The 19,463-nt window shown below is 42.9% G+C and overlaps 1 long non-coding RNA gene across 11 annotated transcripts in view; it reads right to left on the bottom strand.

Moving 5' to 3' along the window:
- LOC111533110 overlaps positions 1–18,303 on the bottom strand; it is a 130,276-nt gene extending 111,973 nt beyond the window's left edge. For 6 of the 11 annotated variants that reach the window (XR_002728752.2, XR_002728759.2, XR_002728746.2 and 3 more), the window contains exons 1-2: positions 16,142–18,302; positions 8,970–9,139 (exon numbers count right to left, since the gene is read on the bottom strand). This is a non-coding gene — a long non-coding RNA (uncharacterized LOC111533110). Of the gene's footprint in view, positions 1–8,969; positions 9,140–16,141 lie in introns of all 11 variants that reach the window. The other 5 variants (XR_002728764.3, XR_002728766.3, XR_002728750.2 and 2 more) reach the window with 4 other exon arrangements.
- Positions 18,304–19,463: the final 1,160 nt, after the last annotated feature.

The following is a 19,463-nucleotide window of genomic DNA, read 5'->3' as shown; positions in this document are numbered from 1 at the left end:
ATCTATCTATCTATCTATCTATCTATCTATCTATCTATCTATCTATCAATTATCTATCATCTATTTATTATCTATCTATCATCTATCTATCTATCAATCTATCTATCTATCTATCTATCTATCTATCTATCTATCTATCTATCTAATTTTAGAAGGGACATTGCAGAGCAAGGATGGGAGAAATATGTGTCTTGTCAGTGGTTGAGAAATCCCATAGGATGGGAGGATTTGACAGTTTCAAAGGTTGACACCTCATTTTGCCAAAATCAGTCTAGATGGGTCTGAATTTGGGTCAGTTTTCTTTCTAGAATGTTGATATTAATATCACCCTGTGAATACATTCCATACACTCCAAGGCCTTTTAATCTTTTATTCTATGCATTCTATTCTATGCATTCAAAGGAAGAGAGAGAGAGAAAAGAGGGAAAGAAAAGGTAAGAGATAGAAAGGGTAAAATTGAAGTTCTGATGAAAATGCAAACATGGCACATCCCTTTAAAAGAGAATGAGGCAGCAGGTTCATTGGTTTTCCACAGTGCCACGGAGCTCCAGGCATTTATTCATTCATAACTCTTCAGAAACAAGATTCTTTTATTGGAGTGAACTGTTCCTCACTGGATGGATCTCAAATTCCAAGCCAAGTGAATGTGACTATAGGGGAAAGAGTGTTCACTGCAGAAGAATGAAGAGCCCAGTGCAAACCAAGGAGGCTCAGGACATCATTTATTCAATATTTTGTCAACTGTACTGACTTAACTAGGCAGAAGAGGCCCCTTTCCTTATCATTCTGAATCAAGGGCTTGAAGTCAGTTCATTAATTCACTATTTCACCCCTTCATTTATTCATTCATTCAGTATGTATTGAGCATCTACTCTATTATGGATTTAGTGATGAATAACAAAGCCAGGTTGCCTGCCTTCGTAGAGTTTATATTCTAGTGGTGGTGGGAAATAGGAAATAAGGAAGTTAAATAAATGCGGTAATTTTAGATTGTGGCAGGTGCTATGAAGGGAATAAAACAATGGTGCAGTAGATGTTAATTAGGGTAGTATGTTATATAAAGTGGTGTTCTCATGATCTATTACTGTGTAACAGATCACTTCAAAACTTAATAGTCAAAACAAACATCGCTGCTCCGTGGAGTGTCAGCTAGGGAGGCTCAGCTAGGGCTGGCTCATTCACATGGCTGGCAAGTTGGTCCTGGTTGTGAACTGAGAACTCAACCTGGACTGCCTGACACCCATGGGTTTTAATACTTTCCATGTGGTTGCTTGAGCTTCTTTACAGCGTGATTGTTGGGTTCTAAGAGTTAGTATTCCAAGAGACAAAGTGGAAGCTGCAAAGCTTGATATAATCTAGACTTGAAAGTCTCCATACTTTACTTTTGCTGCATGTGACTGTTCAAACGAATCACTGAGGCCAGCCTAGATTAATGGAGAGGGGAACAGACTCCACAGGTGGTCTGGAGGATCTCTCTGAGGAGATGATTTTGAAACTATTAATATACCTTGAAGAATGACTTAAGTACCAACTAGGTAAAAAGCACTAGGTAGGGCTTCTAGGCAGAAAGAACAGCAAATGCCAAGGCCATGAGGAAGAAAAGAACATGGCATGACTGCAGGACGGTTTGTTGAAAGGTCACTATGACTGCAGCACTGTGGGCTGGAGAAGCTTAGTGGTAGACGGAATTGAAAAGATAAGCAGTGGCCAGGTGACGTAGCCCACATTAAAGAGTGCAGATTTTATTCTAAGTGTGGTGAGAAGCCCTTCAAGGATTTTTAAACAGGAGTGACATGATCTAATTTACTTTTGAGAGTTTACGTTGACAGCTATATTAGCTTGCTAGGGCTTCCATAAAAAAATACTACAAACTGGGTGGCTTAAACAACAGAAATTTATTTTCTCATAGTCTGGAAGTCGGAAGTTCAAGATCAAGGTGTCGGCAAATATGATTTATTGGGGCCTCTCTCCTTGGCTTGCAGATGGCCATCTTCTCACTGTGCCCTCACGTGATCTTTTCTCTGTGTGCATGCATCCCTGGATGTCTTTCTGTGTGTCAAAATCCCTCTGATCAATATGCTGGCTGCTATCTGAGAGGGCCATCCTCTGGCCAGCCTGGCTCTGGAATATTTCTGCACAATCTATCACAGGATGCAATGGTGCATAAAGTGGTCCATCTGTCCAAAGGGGTGTATTAGTCAGTTTTCACATTGTTCATAAAGGCATACCCGAAACTGGGCAATTTACAAAAGAAAGAGGTTTAATTGGACTCACAGTTCCACGTGGCTGGGGAGGCCTCACAATCATGGCAGAAAGCAAGGAAGAGCAAGTCACATCTTACGTGGATGATGGCAAGTAAAGAGAGCTTGTGGAGGGAAACTTTCCTTTTTAAAAACCATCAGGTCTCATGAGGCTTATTCACTATCACAAGAACAGCACAGGAAAGACTTGCCCCCCATGATTCAATTACCTCCCACTGGGCACTTCCCATAACACGTCGGAATTTGAGATGAGATTTGGGTGGGGACACAGCCAAACCATATCAAGGGGCTAAGGAAAAAAATATATCTTATTTTAACCTCCACTTTATACTTTCCCTATCCTCATGCAATGGACTAATTAGAGGTGGAGAAGGGAAGATTTGCCAATTACTACCAAGGGAGTTAAAAACTTGAAAGCAGCAAAAGAGGGGTATTTTTGATGTTCAGGCTTTCTTAAGCAAGGCCACATTGTGCTCAGAATAAATTACACAAGACAGAAGGAGAGAAAAGTTATAGGCTAAATACTATTTAACTAGTAGGGGTGAGGTTGGGAAGACAGAGTTGGAAGAACAGCGTCATCAGGATCTTAGGGAGTGAAGTTTCTCTGGCACACACACAAAGCAGAACCTTGGTGGTATAAAATATGTCCAAAAGTGTTTGGCAGTCCTCCTAATTTCCACCTCCGACTTGAGTGTGGGACTGGACTTAGTGATTTACTTCTAACCAATAGATATAATGGGACTGCGCATGTATAACTTCCAAGACTAGATCATAAGACACATTTAAGCTTTCTTCTTTCTTACATCACTCATTCTGGGAAAAGCCAGGTGCCATGTCATGAGGATACACCAAACAGTGTATGGAGAGGCCACATGGTGAGAAATTGAGGCCTTCCACCAACAGCCATGTGCTTCTCCTGCCCCAGTCAAACCTTCAGTTGACCATAGACCCAGCTGGCATCTTGACTGCAACTACATGAGAGACCCTAAGCCAGCGCCCAGCTATGTCTCAAATTCCTAATCCACAGAAATTGTGGAGATAGTAAATATTTTTTTGTGTTAAGCCACTAAATTGTAGAGGTAATTTTTTGTGCTACAATAAATAATTATTTGATTATTAGTGGGGGTGGGGAGATAGAACAGGAAGACTCCATCATGAAGATTTTAGGAAGCAAAATTGCTCTAGCACGTGACATATAACAGGGATCAACATTTCTTGATCCCTGTTACCAAATTGAAACACAACGATGGGGATACTCTACAGTATTAGCTACAGAAGTCTCATGGAACCAGAATTTCTGGGTCAAAAGATAACTCAGAGGGTTGAAAAATCTTCTTTGTTTTCCCTAATGTGTAGGGAAACCTAGGTTGAGAAAAAATAAGTGATTTTCCTGAAGTTCTTTTATCCAGTTTGGAGGACTCCTGGTTTAAGTTGGAGGCAACAGGCAAATTCTGCAAAGTTATTGATATCAGGAATTTCCAGCTGGCCTAGGTAATAATGTTTTCTGCACATCACCAATATTGAGGGCTCACAAACATATTTACAATACCCAGGAGACAAAGCTGTCTGTGGAATTACAATTCAATATCAATATGTAAAACGGATTTGTTGTTTGTTTGAGGAAAATTGTGACAATCTTTCCTCAAGCAAGTTGTAAGTCTCCAAGACATAGCAAGTGTTGACTCATATTCAGCGGCTTCATGTGAACAATTTGCTTGCCATCTGACAACTCTAGCCTTCAACACGCTCTGGAATGCAAAGACTGGTTAAGGAAAACCTCTAGACTGGAGATGTCCCGTGGAGATTCCCCAGCTATTAAGCTTATTCTTCAGTTATTGAGAAGATTGCTTTTCTGAAACAATAATTTTTTTTTGCCATTACTTTTCATGGCAAAAGCTACAATTACTTTTACACCAACCTAATAATAAGGGTTGGTCTGACTTTATGGAGTCCTGGATCATTTCAATTTGGTGATGTTCAGACTTTCTTAAGTTCCATGCCTTAAGCACTTCTTTTGAGCAAGCAAATAGACACCTTTATACCAATTTGATACCCAGAAATACTCAGGTAGAAGCTTCTTCAAAGATCTGCTCTGCTTTCTCTATCCATCCCCGTCTTTTTATAAGTAGTAACCTGGAGATCTATAAACTTGACTTTTGTACATCACTGTGCACAACCCAGCTTCTGTCCTCCTCTCCCACTCAATCAGGTACCATTGTACCCCTCGATCACTCCACTCCAGACACACTGACCTCCCTTTTGTTCCTAAAATAAGACAGGTTCTTTCCCATCTGAGAGCCTTTCCATCTGCTTTTCTTTCCATCTGGAATATTCTCACCTCATGGCTCATAGAATGGCAGTTTAATGCTCAGTGTTTCAGTGTTCACATCTCAATTCAAATGCCCCCACCTCTTAGAGAAGCCTTTCCTGTGTGGGCACCCCTCCCCTTCCCATCTGTGACAGTCAGTTGTATGTGTCAGCATGGCTAGGCTATAGCCCCCAGTTATTCAATGGAGCACTAGTCTAGGTGTTGCTGGAAAGGTATTTTGTGGGTATGATTAAAGTCCATCATCTTTCAGTAAGGAAAATTATTCTCCATAGTCTGGGTGGACCTGACCCAATCAGCTGAAAGGTCTTAAAAATAGAATTGAAGTTTCTCTGAGGAAGATGAAATTCTGTCTTTCAACAGCAGATTCAGTTGTGCTCAAGATTTCCAGCCTATCCTTCCTGCTGACCAGTTCTACAGATTTTAGACTGGCCTAGCCAGCCCCTATACCTGCTCGAGACAATTCTTCGCAATCAATCTCTTAATATATTCCACTGGTTCTTTTTCTGTGGTGGAGCCCTGTGTGATATAGTACTCCAGTTACTCCATTTATTTTCTTAGTGCTTGGGTTGCCTGAGTTAGCTAGTAAAAATACAATATTGCAGCTAGCATGCAATACTTGGGATGTACACATACTAAAAAAATTTGATGTTTATTTGAAATTCAGATTTAACTGGACATCCTGTATTTCAGGGGTTCCCAACTCCCCATAAGGAACTGGGTCACACAGCAGGAGGTGAACAGCAGGTGAGCGAGCAAAGCTCCATCTGTGTTTGCAGCCACTCCTCATTGCTCACATTATCACCTGAGCTCTGCCTCCTGTCAGATCAGCAGCAGCATTAGATTCTCATAGGAGTGCGAACCCTATTGAGAACTGCGAATGTGAGGGATCTAGGTTGCAAGTTCCTTATGAGAATCTAATGCCTGATGATCTGTCACTCTCCCATCACCTCAGATGGGACTGTCTAGTTGCAGGAAAACAAGCTTAGGGCTGCCACTGATTCACATTATGGTGAGTTGTAGAATGTACAATGTAATAATAATAGAAATAAAGTGCACAATAACTGTAATGCACTTGAATGATCCCAAAACCATCCCCCCCAGGGCCCCCACCCTTGGTCTGTGGAAAAATTGTCTTCCACAAAACTGCTCCCTGGTGCCAAAAAGTTTGGGGACTGCTGCTGTATTTGATCTGATGACCCTACTTAGTATTTATCACAATTTTAACTTATATTATTATTATTATTATTATTATTATTGAGACAGAGTCTCACTCTGCCACCCAGGGTGGAGTGCAGTGGCATGATCTCAGCTCACTGCAACCTCTGCCTCCTGGGTTCAAGCAATTCTCACGCCTCAGCCTACCAAGTAGCTGAGATTACAGGCGTGTGTCACCACACCTGGCTAATTTTTTGTATTTTTGGTAGAGGAAGGGGTTTCACTATGTTGGCCAGGCTGGTCTTGAACTCCTGGCCTTAAGTGATCCACCCGTCTCAGCCTCTCAAAGTGCTGGGATTACAGGCGTGAGCCACCATGCCCCGACTGAACTTACCTTACTTCTTGATATGCTTACTTATATATTGTCCATCTCCCCATCTAGTCTAGAGGTTCCATGAGGATGGGGACCTTATATGTCCATTTTATGGCTATATCCCATTTCCTGAAACAGTGTCTGGAAATGAATAGGTCTTTAGTAGATATTTATTAAGTGAATTAATAAATGAATATATTATGTCACCTGTACAGTTATGCTTTCTGTCTTGAGAGGCCCAAATCACCCTCCACATGTAGAAATTGGGTTTCTGTTTTTCAACAGTTGAATCAGTGCTTCAAACGATAGCATCCAAGTGTGTGGTCTATTGGCTAAGGGTTCCCTTTCTCACATTGCTGTTGCTGTCTGCCCAGGAAAGTGTTGGTTTGTGTGATTATTTGACTATTTTAGGAGGTCATTTCTCTTACTATTTTGTAAAAATGAACAGAAAATGGAAAAACAAAAGTGCTGATAGTGGTGATAAGATTCTTGTCTCATAAACTTAGTATAATCACACCACAAAATAAATCACAAGACAAGTCAAATGCAGCAAATCTTCAGCCCTGATCAGAAGCACATAGAACTCAGGCTGCCTGGCTGTAGAATCATGCAAGGAGAAAAAGGAGCAATAATAAGAACCTGCATGAAGTCCAGAATGGAATTAGGAATTTTTTTCTTTTAGCATCTGGAGGCAGAAATCACTTTTAACAAGTGAATCTATTGTTTGATTTGGGGCATTGGCTTTTTGTTCTGCCTGTAATTTAAGCCTCAGCTCAAGTGTCACCTCTTCCCTAAAGACTTTCCAGCTCCTTTTCCCTCAGCCCCACCCCTGAGAAACATTTTTTTTGTTCTCTTCCCCGTGCTCCCAGGAGTGTGTGGTTTGAAACCATTTTAAGTATGTGTTTTCACTCTCCTTTTAATTTTACTCACCTACTATAGTTGTCTCCTCCTTTAAATAGCAAATTCCTTGAAAATAGGAAATGCTTTACACCCCCTTCCTGCAAATACCCCAAACTCCATTATAGGGAGCTCAGTGCTAGCGTGGAAGTTAATGTGGACTTGATGTTAAAAGCCTGGGTTTGGAACCCAGCTCTGCCCTTTGAAAACTGTGTGTCCTTTGATATATAATTACATTCCTCTCCAAGACGCAGTTTCCTCATCTGTCAAATGGGAACACAACTATCTACTGAGAGGTTTACATGGGTTACTATTGGGGAACAATCGTTGGAACTGTAAAATGCCAGCACCATGGAAGGTCTTAATGATATCAGTCTAAGCAGAAACAATAATAAAAAATGTTGGTTGAATGAATGTCTTCGTTAGCTCGAAATCTCAAGATTTGAAAAAGAATATCAAGATATCTCTATATAAGAATACAGAATTTTTACATAGGCAGGAATGTCTCTGGATTCTGATGGAATAGGCCCCTCCCCTCTACTTTCACCCTTCTACCAAGTGGGATTGAATATATCTGCTCCTGAACAAATTCTGTCCTGACCTGGCCCAGTGCCTTAAGCCTTCACCATTACTCCTGTAGGATGACACGTTCTGTTCATTGCCTCTGGGCTGAAATCAGTGGGCCTCTAGACAGGCTTACTAGGTCAAGTTGGGGTGAAGAAAAAGCAATGCATTTGGGGCCTGCCGGCAAAGCCTTCTACAGCCCTGCTACCTACCACCTACTTGATCCCCCACCCCAACATTCTATAATTCAACCTTTCTTAGCTTCAGTTTTCTCATCTAGGAGCCATGCATGATAAGCACACACTCCCTCATAAGATAACTAAGGCACAGTTTCTCAACCTCAGCACTATCAACATTCTGGTTAGATAATTCTGTGTGTGTGTGTGTGTGTGTGTGTGTGTGTGTGTGTGTGTGTAGGGGGAGTACCCTGTGCATTGCAAGATGTTTATCGGCATCTCTATTCTCCAGTTACTAGATGCCAGTAGCACCTTCTACCAGTTGTGACAATCAAAAACATCTCCAAATATTCCCTGGGAAACAAAATTGCCCATAGTCAGGAAACACCGCAGTAAGGATTAAACTCAGTAATTCCTGTGTGAGCCTTTGTAAATCTGAGAGCCCAATACAAGTGTTAGTTTTAATTATTTTGCTCTGATTTCAGAGAAAATTAAATTTCCCTCTTCTTTGAGTCCTTAGCTCTTAAAAAATAATAACAGATAGCAATAATTGAATACTTGTGATGTGGTAGGCTCTGGTATTGTCTTATTTTGCACATAAGAAAACTAAGCCTCTGAGTGGCATGCCCAAGAATACAGGAGTAGTCAAGGCAAAATTTGAACCACAATGTATGTCCAATGAGTCTAAACCCATGCTCTCAACTTACATTTGTTATTTATTGCAGTATAACAAATTATCACAACTTAGCAGCTTAAAAGAGCATACATTTGTTTTCTCACTGTATCTGTAGGTAAAGAACCTGGGCACAACTTAGGAGGTCCTATGAATAACTACAATGAAGGTTTTGGCCAGGACTGAGGTCTCATTTGAATGCTCGGCTGGGGAAAGAGCTACTTTCCAGTTCACATGGCTGTTGGCAGAATCCAGTTGTTTTTAGGTTGTCAGACAGAGCCTCAGGTCCCTACTTGCTGTCAGTTGGAGGTCACTCTCAGTTCCTTGCCAGATAAGCCTCACTGTAGAATAGCTCACAACATGGCAATTTGCTTCATTATGTCTAGCAAAGGAGAGAGACTGTTAGCAATATGGACATTGCCATTTTATGTAACATAATCATGCAAGTGATATGTTATCACCTTTGCTATATTCTATTGGTTAAAAGCAAGTTGCTTGGCCAACCCACTGTCACACAGTGGGATCACAGGGGCATACATACCAGGAGATGAGGATCCTTGAGGCCATCTAAGAGTCAGTCAACCACTCCATGCTGTCCTGCCTCCTCCTTAGCCCACTTATTACAAATGTATAAGCCTGTTTCAGCTACTAGCCCAAGTGCTGTTTTTAGGGTTTTGTTTTTGCTTTGCAGATTGTCTCCATCTTCTCAAGCTGCAATAACAGAATACCATAGACTGAATAGCTTAAACAACAGACAATTCTTTCTCCCATTTCTGGAGGCTGGGAGATCCAAGATCTGGTGCCTACTGATTCATTTTTCTGATGAGGGCTCTCTTTTTGGCTTGCATATAGACACCTTCTTGCTCTGTCTTCAGACAGCACACAGAGAGAGAGAGAGAGAGAGAGATCTCACCCTTCCTCCTCTTATAAAGCCACAAATCCTGTGATGAGGGTTCCATGCTCATGACCTCATCTAAATCTAATTATCTCCCAAAGGTCCCATCCCCAAATACCAGAGAGAGAGATGTTGATTCTTCTAGAATAGGAGATACACACACACACACATATCAGAGTCTTGCTCTGTCACCCAGGTTGGAGTGCAGTGGCATGATCAGTGCTCACTGCAACCTCAACCTCCCTGACTCAAGAAATCCTTCCGACTTCAGCCTCCTGAGTAGCTGGGACTACAAATATGTGCCACCATGCCTGGCTAATTTTTATATTTTTTATAGAGATGGGATTTTGCCATGTTTCCCAGGCTGGTCTCAAACTTTTGAGCTCAAGTGATCTACTTACCTTAGCCTCTCAAAGTGCTAGGATTACAGGTGTGAGCCACCCCTCCCAGCCTGGAATAAGCATCTTTTTTATATACCTGTCTTGGAACCCAAGCCAAGGCTTGGTACTTGGTAGGTATCAGAAACTGTAGGCTGAGTGAATGAAAAACACAGGCATAGGAACAGAGGAAAAAGTTCCAAGAAATTGGGACCCAGGACTGATAAACATTAATGGGGGTTGGGGAGTCACTCTGAAATAAGGAAAATGGAAGTCTGCCTGAGTAGAGCAATATGACAGAAACATGGGCTTTGACATTCAGTAAAGTAGACTGTTGAATCAATCTCTGCAAGCATCATTTTCTCTCTTGCAAGTGGGAATATTGTTGATACCTACCTCAAAGTGGTGTTGTGAGGACTGGAGAAGGTAATGCATGAAAGCCCCTAACATAGTTTATGTTTAGATCAGTGGTTGGCAAAATCTGTATTAGTCTCCTTTGCTGCTATAACAAATGGCCACAAACACAGTGGGCTTAAAACAATGTAAATTTATTATCCTGTAGTTCTGGAATCAAAATACTGGGCTAAAATCAAGGTGTCAGCCTATCTTCCTTTTGGAGGCTCTAGGGGAAAATCTGCTTCCTTGCTTTGTCCAGTTTCTAGAGACTGCCCGCATTCCTTGACTGTGGCCCCTTCTTCCAGCTTCAAAGCCAGAAATGTGACATCTTCTCTTTTCTCTCACCTTAGCTTCCATCCTTACATTTTTCTCTCTTATTTTGATGCTTCTGCTTATCTCTCAAAAGTACTCTTCTGATTACATTGGGCCCACCAGGATAACCTCCCCATCTCAAGATCCTCAACCTAATCACATCTGCAGAATTCCTTTTACAGTGGAAAGTAATAGGGATTAGGATGTGGACATCTTTGGAGGGCCATTATTATTATTATTTTTATTATTTTAATTTAAAAAGACAGTGTCTCATTATGTTGCCCTGGCTGGTTTGAACTCCTGGGTTCAAGTGATCCTCTTTCCTCAGGCTACCAAAGTGTTGGGATTACAGGTGTGAACCACTGTGCTGGCCTGGAGGCTATGGTTCAACCTGCAACAATCTGCTGTCTGTTCCCAAAGTTTTATGTCTATCTCAACTGCATTGACCCCATTCTTCAAAACTCTCAACCCATTACAGCAATCAACCTGAATCCAAAATCTCATCTAAGTCTTATCAGGTCAAAAGTTTCGTTTCTCATCACATAAATCATCTAATTTAGGCATGGGTGAAGCTCTGGGTATAGTCCAGTGTGTGGCACAATTTCTCTCTATCTGTGGACCTATGAAGCTAGCAAACAAATTATCGGCTCCCAAAATACAAAATGAAACACACTCCACCAGGTTAACAGTTATAGACATTCCCATTCAAAATGAGGGAAGAATGAAAGAAACAAGGAGTCTCTGGTCCCAAACATTTTCTAAATCCAACCAGAAAAACTCCATTAGGTTTCAAGGCATGACTCTCGGCTCTGCCTTCTGAGCCTATAAGGTCTGCTCTCACAGCCATCTTTCCTCTTTCATGAAGGGTAATACTTGTTTGCAGCTGTAGTTTCATCTGCCTGTTTCCTGTCTGTAGAATTTTGGGGATCTGACAGCCTTCTTTCATTCTCTTTTCTCTGTCCCTTTCAGGTCAAGCTGGCAGTGTTTTGGGGGACATACCATTCTTAAAAGCCTTGTGAGTTTCCTGTGTATGTCACATGGACTCACTCCATTTGAACATCAGGCCAAATCAAGCCTATTGCCTCTTTTTGTAAATGAAGTTTTATTGCAACACAGACACACCTACCTGTTCATTTACGTATTGTTGATGGCTATTTACATAATGTAACAGAGAGAAGGGTTGCAACAGAGACAGTGTGGCTCACAAGCTGAGACTCTTTACTATCTAGCTCTTTGCAGAAAATGTCTGCTGATGACTGGCCCAGAGCCAGAACTCAAATAAGTGGTAGTTTTTAAACAAATAACAGACTTGGGTGGGTTGTAAAAGTGGGGCCACTTGGAGGTAGTGAATATTTCAGACATTGTGCAGGAGGTGTGAGGAGAGAAGTGAGAAGAGGTAAGAGACAAAGGAAGAGGAAGTGAGAAGCTATGGACTTCAGAAGTATCCTTGATCTTCTTGGCAAGTTGCCTTGGAAGCTTGGGGCCAGGGTCATTAAGCAGCAAGATTACCATGAAGGAAAAGAGTGAACCAAAAGTAAGGGGAGAAGTACAAACTGGGCTCAATTGTGACAGAAAAGAAAAATCACACCTAGAGTGTGAGGAACGCAGTACACTGAGTCCCTTAGTACAAAAGAACTACATTGCCTCCTCATCATCCTCCCTCTGAAAAGAAGCCTGCTGTGCACACCTATGGGACAGCATTTGCTTAATTCTATGTGCCAGCGGCAGCTTCCCAATAAGCCTTCTCTCCTTCACTTTTGCTCCGTGGAAATGAGAACATACCGAGAGTGACGTTTGTGTGTGGGTTTTGGCACTTTCACAAAAAGCTTGATTAGCCTTATTTAGAATATGATTACTCCTTCAATCCCTGTGCATAAATGGATTTCAGGTGACCATGCCTGTCGCAGGCCCTTGCTCGCCTGGTTACTGACTTGAGGTGTACTTTGTTTTAAACAAAGCAGGACAAATAAAGAGCAAACACCCACTCGGGGCCCTAGACGTTCATAGAAACTGATTTCCCCTTAAAAACCAGCTCACTTTGGGAGTTGTAAATAGGAAGAAATGAACGATTTAAGAGAGAGTTTTTGAGACTACTGCCTATTGGAATGGAACCAGTTTGGGGTTTGGGGTGGAGGTGGCATGTCAAATTTGCGGTTACTTCCTAAACACACACAAACTGTTTCAATATCAGATTTGAATATGCTACAACTGCCCCCCCCAACCCCTTGCCCAGCAGTCTTCCCCCAACAAACAGCTAAGCCAAGAACCCCAGGACAATTTGCTCTCTGTATTGATAGACTATCTGGGGTTTCTAAAGCAGGCGATGTATTCTATTTCAGGAAATCAGACCAAATAAAAATCATTCCAATTAAAAAGCACCACTGGGCAAGTAGAACAGCAAGCGCCCACCTCACACAAAACAGACCAACCGCAAAGTGCAGCCTTTCATAGATGTTGTTGATGGCAGAGTCACTGCCTTAGAGCCTCGAGTTTATTCAATGGGATAAAAGTTGCCTGGTAAATTGAGCTGAGAGGATTTTTTTCCCAGAAGGCCATCACAAGGCATTTTGATGTACTTATCATTTACAAGAGCCCAGAGGACTAGAGGAATGTGAAAGTGATTTTGATTTCAAATACTATAGAACCCAGTTATTATACAGCTTATTAATACTGAGCTTCAAATAACCATCAGATATATTCTGAGACACACACATACACACACACACACCCCCTCTGTACAGGCTTGTAATATGAGGCCTGTGATGGTCGTGTCTCATCTTATTTAGGGAGTTGGGTTCTAAATTTCTACACAGATGAAAATTGTGTATGGTTAAAGTTGCATTTGGAAAATCCCTTCAAATGCCCACTAGCACAGTGAGGTGCTTCCACTGTGGGAGATAGGAAGTAAATCTGACTGCTTCAGTTCTCACGTGCCTCTTGCAGGTGAGGATAGGCAGAACCAACACCCTGTCAGCCCTCTTTCTCACTCTTCTTGCTGAGGACATGGAGATGAATTCACTTTAGTCAACTGTATAGGTTATATAACTTCACCTTGAACAGGTCACCCCCAGGAGGGTTAGTCCCCTCTACAAATACAAAAGCCACTTGTGTCCTTTTTCTAGGAAAACTTCCTCACTACCTGGTAAGGAAGACCCTTAATTGTCTCATCCACTAAAAACACTCCCAGTGTCTTCCATCACTTTTCCTTCCTCTTTCTCTTCTAAAAAGACTGACTTGGGCTTTTGAAAATTGGTTAAGTCTTCTCTCCCTCTCTCTTTTCTCTCTTTCTCATTAGCATTTCCAAGTGTAATGTTCAAAGCTTCCAATGGGGACAATGCCCTGAAATTTCAGACAGCTCCAAAGGACTCCTTCCCACGCTGATGTAGGCACTTAAGTGTTGAATTAGCAATTTCCCAGCACAACCTGAATTCTAGAAGTTAGATGTCATAAGTGGATTGATGAACTTTATTATTCAGACCTTTTTAGTTAAAAGCGCCAGAAACCAACTCAAAGCTTAAGTAAAATGGGGAAGTTTTTTTTGACTCATGCGAGTGAAAATTTGCATGTGGTATTGGCCTTGGGATGCTAGTGAATCGAATGACAAGGATCTCTTTTCCCTCCCCCTCCCTTCCTCTTTTCCACTGTCCCTTCCTCCCTCCCCCTCTCTTTTTCCTTCCTTTCCCCCTTTCTCCCTCCTCTGCCCAGTCTTAGCTTCTCTTTTCTCTGTAGGTTGGGGCTGATTCCCTCTTACAAGAGGACTCCATTCATTTTAGGGTTGGGTGAACTGCATGCTTCACTCACATCATCACATCTTAGGGTCATCTGAGGAAACAGTGATTTCTCTCTTCTGGCACCCATAGATGTGTCAATAAAAAGAGTCAAATTCTGTAAAATATTTGAAGAGATTTATTCTAGCCAAACATGAGTGACCAATGGCCTGTGACACAACTCTCAGGAGATCCTGAGAACATGTGCCCAAGATGGTTGAGCTACAACTTGGTTTTCTACATTTTACGGAGATGTAAGACATCAATCAATACATATAAGATGTATATTGGTTCGGTCTGGAATGGCAGGACAACTGGAAGTGGGAGGCTCACAGGTCATAGGCAGATTCAGAGATTTTCTGATTGGCAATTGGTTGAAAGAGTTATTATCTAAAGACTTGGACTCAATAGGAAGGAATGTCTGGGTTGTGATAAGGCATTGTAGAGACCAAGGTTTTATCATGTAGATGAAGCCTCCAGGTAGCAGGCTGCAGAGAGAATAGATTGTTAATGTTTCTTATCAGACTTAAAACATCTGTTCTATCAGTCTTAAGGTTGAGTTGATGTTAATGCTGGTCAGGTGAGCCTGAATTCCAAAAGGGAAAGAGGGTAGGGTGAAGCAGGTCTGACTCCCTCTTCCCATGATGGCCTGAAACTAGTTTTTCTGGTTAACTTTGGCATTGGCCAAGAGATGGGGTCCATCAAGATGGTTGGGAGGCTTAGAATTTTATTTTTGGTTTACAGATGAATCCCAGACAAGGATTCTGATAGGCTGGTCTGGTCACAAGCTTCCTCAGCCCAGTCACAGGAGCTGAAGGGAGAAGACACTAGGGTTGGCCAGACCTCGATCTCATGCCCACCATTGTGGCTTATGGGAAGACTGAGGAGTTTAGCAGCCTGACAGACACCATATAGTAGTATGCAGTGTGCCAGGCGTGGTGGCTCACGCCTGTAATCCCAACACTTTGGGAGGCCAAGGTGGGCAGATCTCCTGGAGTCAGGAGTTTGAGGGCCAACAAGGCAAGACCCTGTCTCTACTAAAAATACAAAAGTTAGCTGGGTGTGGTGATATGTGCCTATAATCCCAGCTACTCAGGAGGCTGAGGCAGGAGAATCACTTGAACCCCGGATGTGGGGGTTGTAGTGAGCTGAGATCACAGTACTGCACTCCAGCCTAGGCAATGGTGTGAAACTCTGTCTAAAAAGCAGAAGAGGAAGAAGAAGAAGAACAAGAAGAAGAGGAAGAGGAGGAGGAGGAGGAGGAAGAGGAAGAGGAAGAAGAAAAAGGAAGAAGAAGGAGGAGGAGGAGGAGGAGAAGGTGGCAGTGACAAGCATTTTCCCAAAGAAAGATGAAGGGAGAGTGTAGGTACAAATATAAAGACATGAGTGCTGAGTGGAAGAAACCACAAATGTTCATCTCAGGGTCCTAAGAAAAATCAGAAAAAAAACCAGACCATCTCACTCCTACCATCATACATTCAACCAAACATCCCAATGGGCCTGCAGATAGAGCTGATCTTACCAGCACTGTGTATGATATTACCTTGCAGCTAGTATCAGTCTTAGCAACTGGCCCCAAATAGTCATCTCTGAGCAGTGATCCACAACTTGGAGAAGGCATGGAAACTATGTTTCTCTGATTTGAAAATCTGCTCACTTTGTAAGTCAGGATTTTGCAAGTTTTCTAATTATAGTGGTTTACCCTTAAAGTAAAACAAAACCTAAAAACCAATGCCATAATTGCATGCCATGCTTGAAGCAATTACTTTTGGCAGCTCCAGGCACCACCTCCGTTCTCCGTCATCCATCACAGTGTGGATTGAATGTCTACAGAGCAAGCATTCTGCTGCCATTCCAGACCAAAAGTCATGCTAATCTCTCTGTCTGTTTTTTCTCTATCTTTCTTCCTCCCTCTTTTAAAGTCTTGTCCCTAGACAAGCAGCATCAGCATCTCCTGGGAACTTACCTGAAATGCAGATTCTTGAACCCCATCCCAGACCTGCTGAATGTGAAAGAGAAAGTAGAGGCAGCAGCAACCTATATTTTCGCAAGCCCTCCAAGTGATCCTGACGCACCCTCACGTTTGCTGAATCCTGCCTTATGTAATGCCCTGTTGTCACAGACCTCAGAGCTATGCACACATATTCTTCCTCTTTTTGTTTCCTGTTCAGAAACTCCCCATGGTCCAGAAATTACATACTCAGTTTAGCCATTCAAAGACCTTGGCAATCTCATTTTCCTAACTTATTGCTTATTAATGTATTCATTGTTATGAATCTTATTTATTTATTGAGCATTTAGAATGAGCCAAGCACTAAGCAAGGTCCTTAATATACCTTGTGTATTAGTCAGCTCAGGTTGCCAAAACAGAATACCACAGTCTGGGTGGTTTAAACAACACGCATTTATTTTCTCACAGTTCTGGAGGCTGGAAGTTCAATATCAAGGTGCTGGTTGATTCCGGTTCTGGTGAAGGCCCTTTTCCTGGCTTGTAGACTGCTGCCTTCTTGTGGTGTCCTTGTATGGTAAAGAGAGATAACTCTCTCTCTCTTTCTCTCTCTGTTTTTCCATCTTCTTATAAAGCCACCAATCCTATCATGGGGGCTCCTCTCCCATGACCTCATCTAGCCTTAATTACCTCCTGAGAGTCTTATCTCCAAATTTGTCACACTGGGGGTTAGTGTGTCAACATACTAATTTGGGGGGTATGCAGTTCAGATCATAGTAGGTTGATTTATGTAAACCTTCCAACAAGCTGTGAGATAAGAATCACTGAGCCCATTGGCCGTTGAGGAAACTGAGGCTTAGAGAAGCTCGGGAAGCTGCCTAAGACCAAAGTTAGTAGGGGGTGGTGCCAGAGTCCAATCCTGTGGAGGCATTCTTCCTCCCGCACAGCATTATTCCCACGGCCTGTTCTCTCCGTTATTCATGGCTGCCCAGGTGTCCAGACATGGCCCTACCTTCCCTCCTGGACACCTTGCTCAAACCACCCCCAAACCTGGATCTCCTCTCTGGGCTCCTTTGTCTAAATGTATTGAGTCCTGGAAAACAAATCCATCTTTACCAGCTTCCCTGATGAGAATCATTTTCTTTTTCTTTCCTTTCTTTCCTTCTTTTCTCCTTTTTGCAGCAAGTTTTTCATTCCTTTTTTTTTCTAACATTATTCTCAGGGCTCCTCTGCCCCTCCAAATTATCTTTGCTCACCCCAAGCAGTGCACACCTCTCTAAGTTCGTTGCTAACTTCACTTCCAATAGCTCAAGGGAGATCCCTATGGAGCATTATTGATAACAGTGATTATTAGTGTTCTAAATATTTTGGAAATGTCCACCACATTCTAGCTACTACAGGTTTCTGCAGACACCCAAAGTCTTATTTGGAAAGAGCTGATGACCCAGAGTCAGCAGATTGAAACTCAAAGCAAAAAGTTTATTTGGCCAACAGTTTTCAAATCCTTTCTGTCTCTTTCTCTCCCTTTTTTTTTTCTTTTTCTTGTTTTTTTTTTTTTTTTTTTTTTTTCTTTTGTTTGTTTTAGGGATAGCAGAATCAAATGAAGCAATGATAGAAAAAGGTGAGTTGGAAGGAATAATGAGTGGTGTCCTCACTCCCAGTGGTCAGTTCTAACGTCAGTGTGACAACAGAGTAGTATATAAAGCAGAGGTTGGCGAACTATAGCATGCACCACAGTGACCTGGAATGCTTGTGAAAACACGACTGCTGCTGCACCCAATCCTCCTTTCGGATTAACGAGAACTGGATGGGGCCTAAGAATATGCATTTCTAATAAGTTTCCAGGTGATGTCAATACTGCTGGTCCAGGGACCACACTTTGAGAACCACTGACCTAAAAGGCTTCCTTACCCTTGTTAGAGATTTAGGAAAAGACAAGCATATATATATATATCACTAAGATGCTTTGGCTATGGTATGAGTAAACCCACCTGAATGTAGTTTAGGCAATAAGGCATCAAAGCAAGTCTGGAGGCAGTATCCATGGGTAACTCAGTCAATGACTGACTTCAATAAGGATTAGCCTCTCTCTCTGTCTTTCTGTCCTGCCATCCTCATCATGTTGGCTTTGTTCTTTTTTTTTTTTGAGACGGAGTCTTGCTCTGTCGCCCAGGCTGGAGTACAGTGGCTGGATCTCAGCTCACTGCAAGCTCCGCCTCCCGGGTTTACGCCATTCTCCTGCCTCAGCCTCCCCAGTAGCTGGGACTACAGGCGCCCGCCACCTCGCCCGGCTAGTTTTTTGCATTTTTAGTAGAGATGGGGTTTCACCGTGTTAGCCAGGATGGTCTCGATCTCCTGACCTCGTGATCCGCCCGTTTCGGCCTCCCAAAGTGCTGGGATTACAGGCTTGAGCCACCGCGCCAGGCCTGGCTTTGTTCTTGGGCTTGCCTCTTCATTATTCCAGAAAGGCTGAAGGCTGCCACTGTTCCAGGTATCACATGTGAACCCAGAAACATCAGTCTGAAGAAGAGATGGGGGTTTTCTTCCTCGTGGGTTGTTTTTTTTTTTTTTATTTGGGATTGCGTCTTGTTATGTAACCCAGGCTGGAATGCAATGACACAATATTGACTCACTGCAACCTCCACCTCCCGGGTTCAAGCAATTCTCCTGCCTCAGCCTTCTGAGTAGCTGGGATTACAGGCATGTGCCACCATGCCCAGCTAATTTTTGTATTTTTGGTAGAGATGGGGTTTCACCACGTTGGCCAGGTTGGTCTCAAACCCCTGACCTCAAGTGTTCCATCTGCCTCGGACTCCCAAAGTGCTGGAAATACAGGCATGAGCCACTGTGCCTGGCCCATGTGTCTTTTTATTTAGGAGGAACAGCTCTCCCAGAGGCGCCCAGAGGATATCCCATTAAATCCCACTGGCTATAATAGTCATGTACCCACAGTTGCTGGCAAGGGTAATGGAATTACCATGATCTGGTGAGTCCAAGCGATATTCCCTTCCTGGGGCCGGGGAGGTGCCCTGTCCCCCTGTCTCCCTGGCCCACCAGCAGATTGTGGGGAGGAGAGAGAACAGGCCGTGCAGGCCTACAGAGCATTGAAGCAGCAGCAGCGGCTCCATGGGGAGTGACCCCACCTCACTTCCCGGAAGAAGCCAGAGCCACAGCTGTGATGGAGAGACCTGGGGCCTGGCCATGATCCTGGGAAACTGGCACTAGGAGCTGCCATACCTGGGTGGGGAAAAGGCAGGCAGATTCTTTTCCCTCGCCATGCTAGCATCATGGGGTGAGGCCTCCAGGTACTCGTTCACACATTGGGCATCAGTGGGTCCAC

The sequence above is a fragment of the Piliocolobus tephrosceles genome, chromosome 2 (genome assembly GCF_002776525.5).
Source record: "Piliocolobus tephrosceles isolate RC106 chromosome 2, ASM277652v3, whole genome shotgun sequence".
Lineage (NCBI taxonomy): Eukaryota > Metazoa > Chordata > Mammalia > Primates > Cercopithecidae > Piliocolobus > Piliocolobus tephrosceles.
The sequence above is the reverse complement of the archived record's forward strand: the minus strand, read 5'-3'. Positions and strand labels throughout refer to the sequence as shown.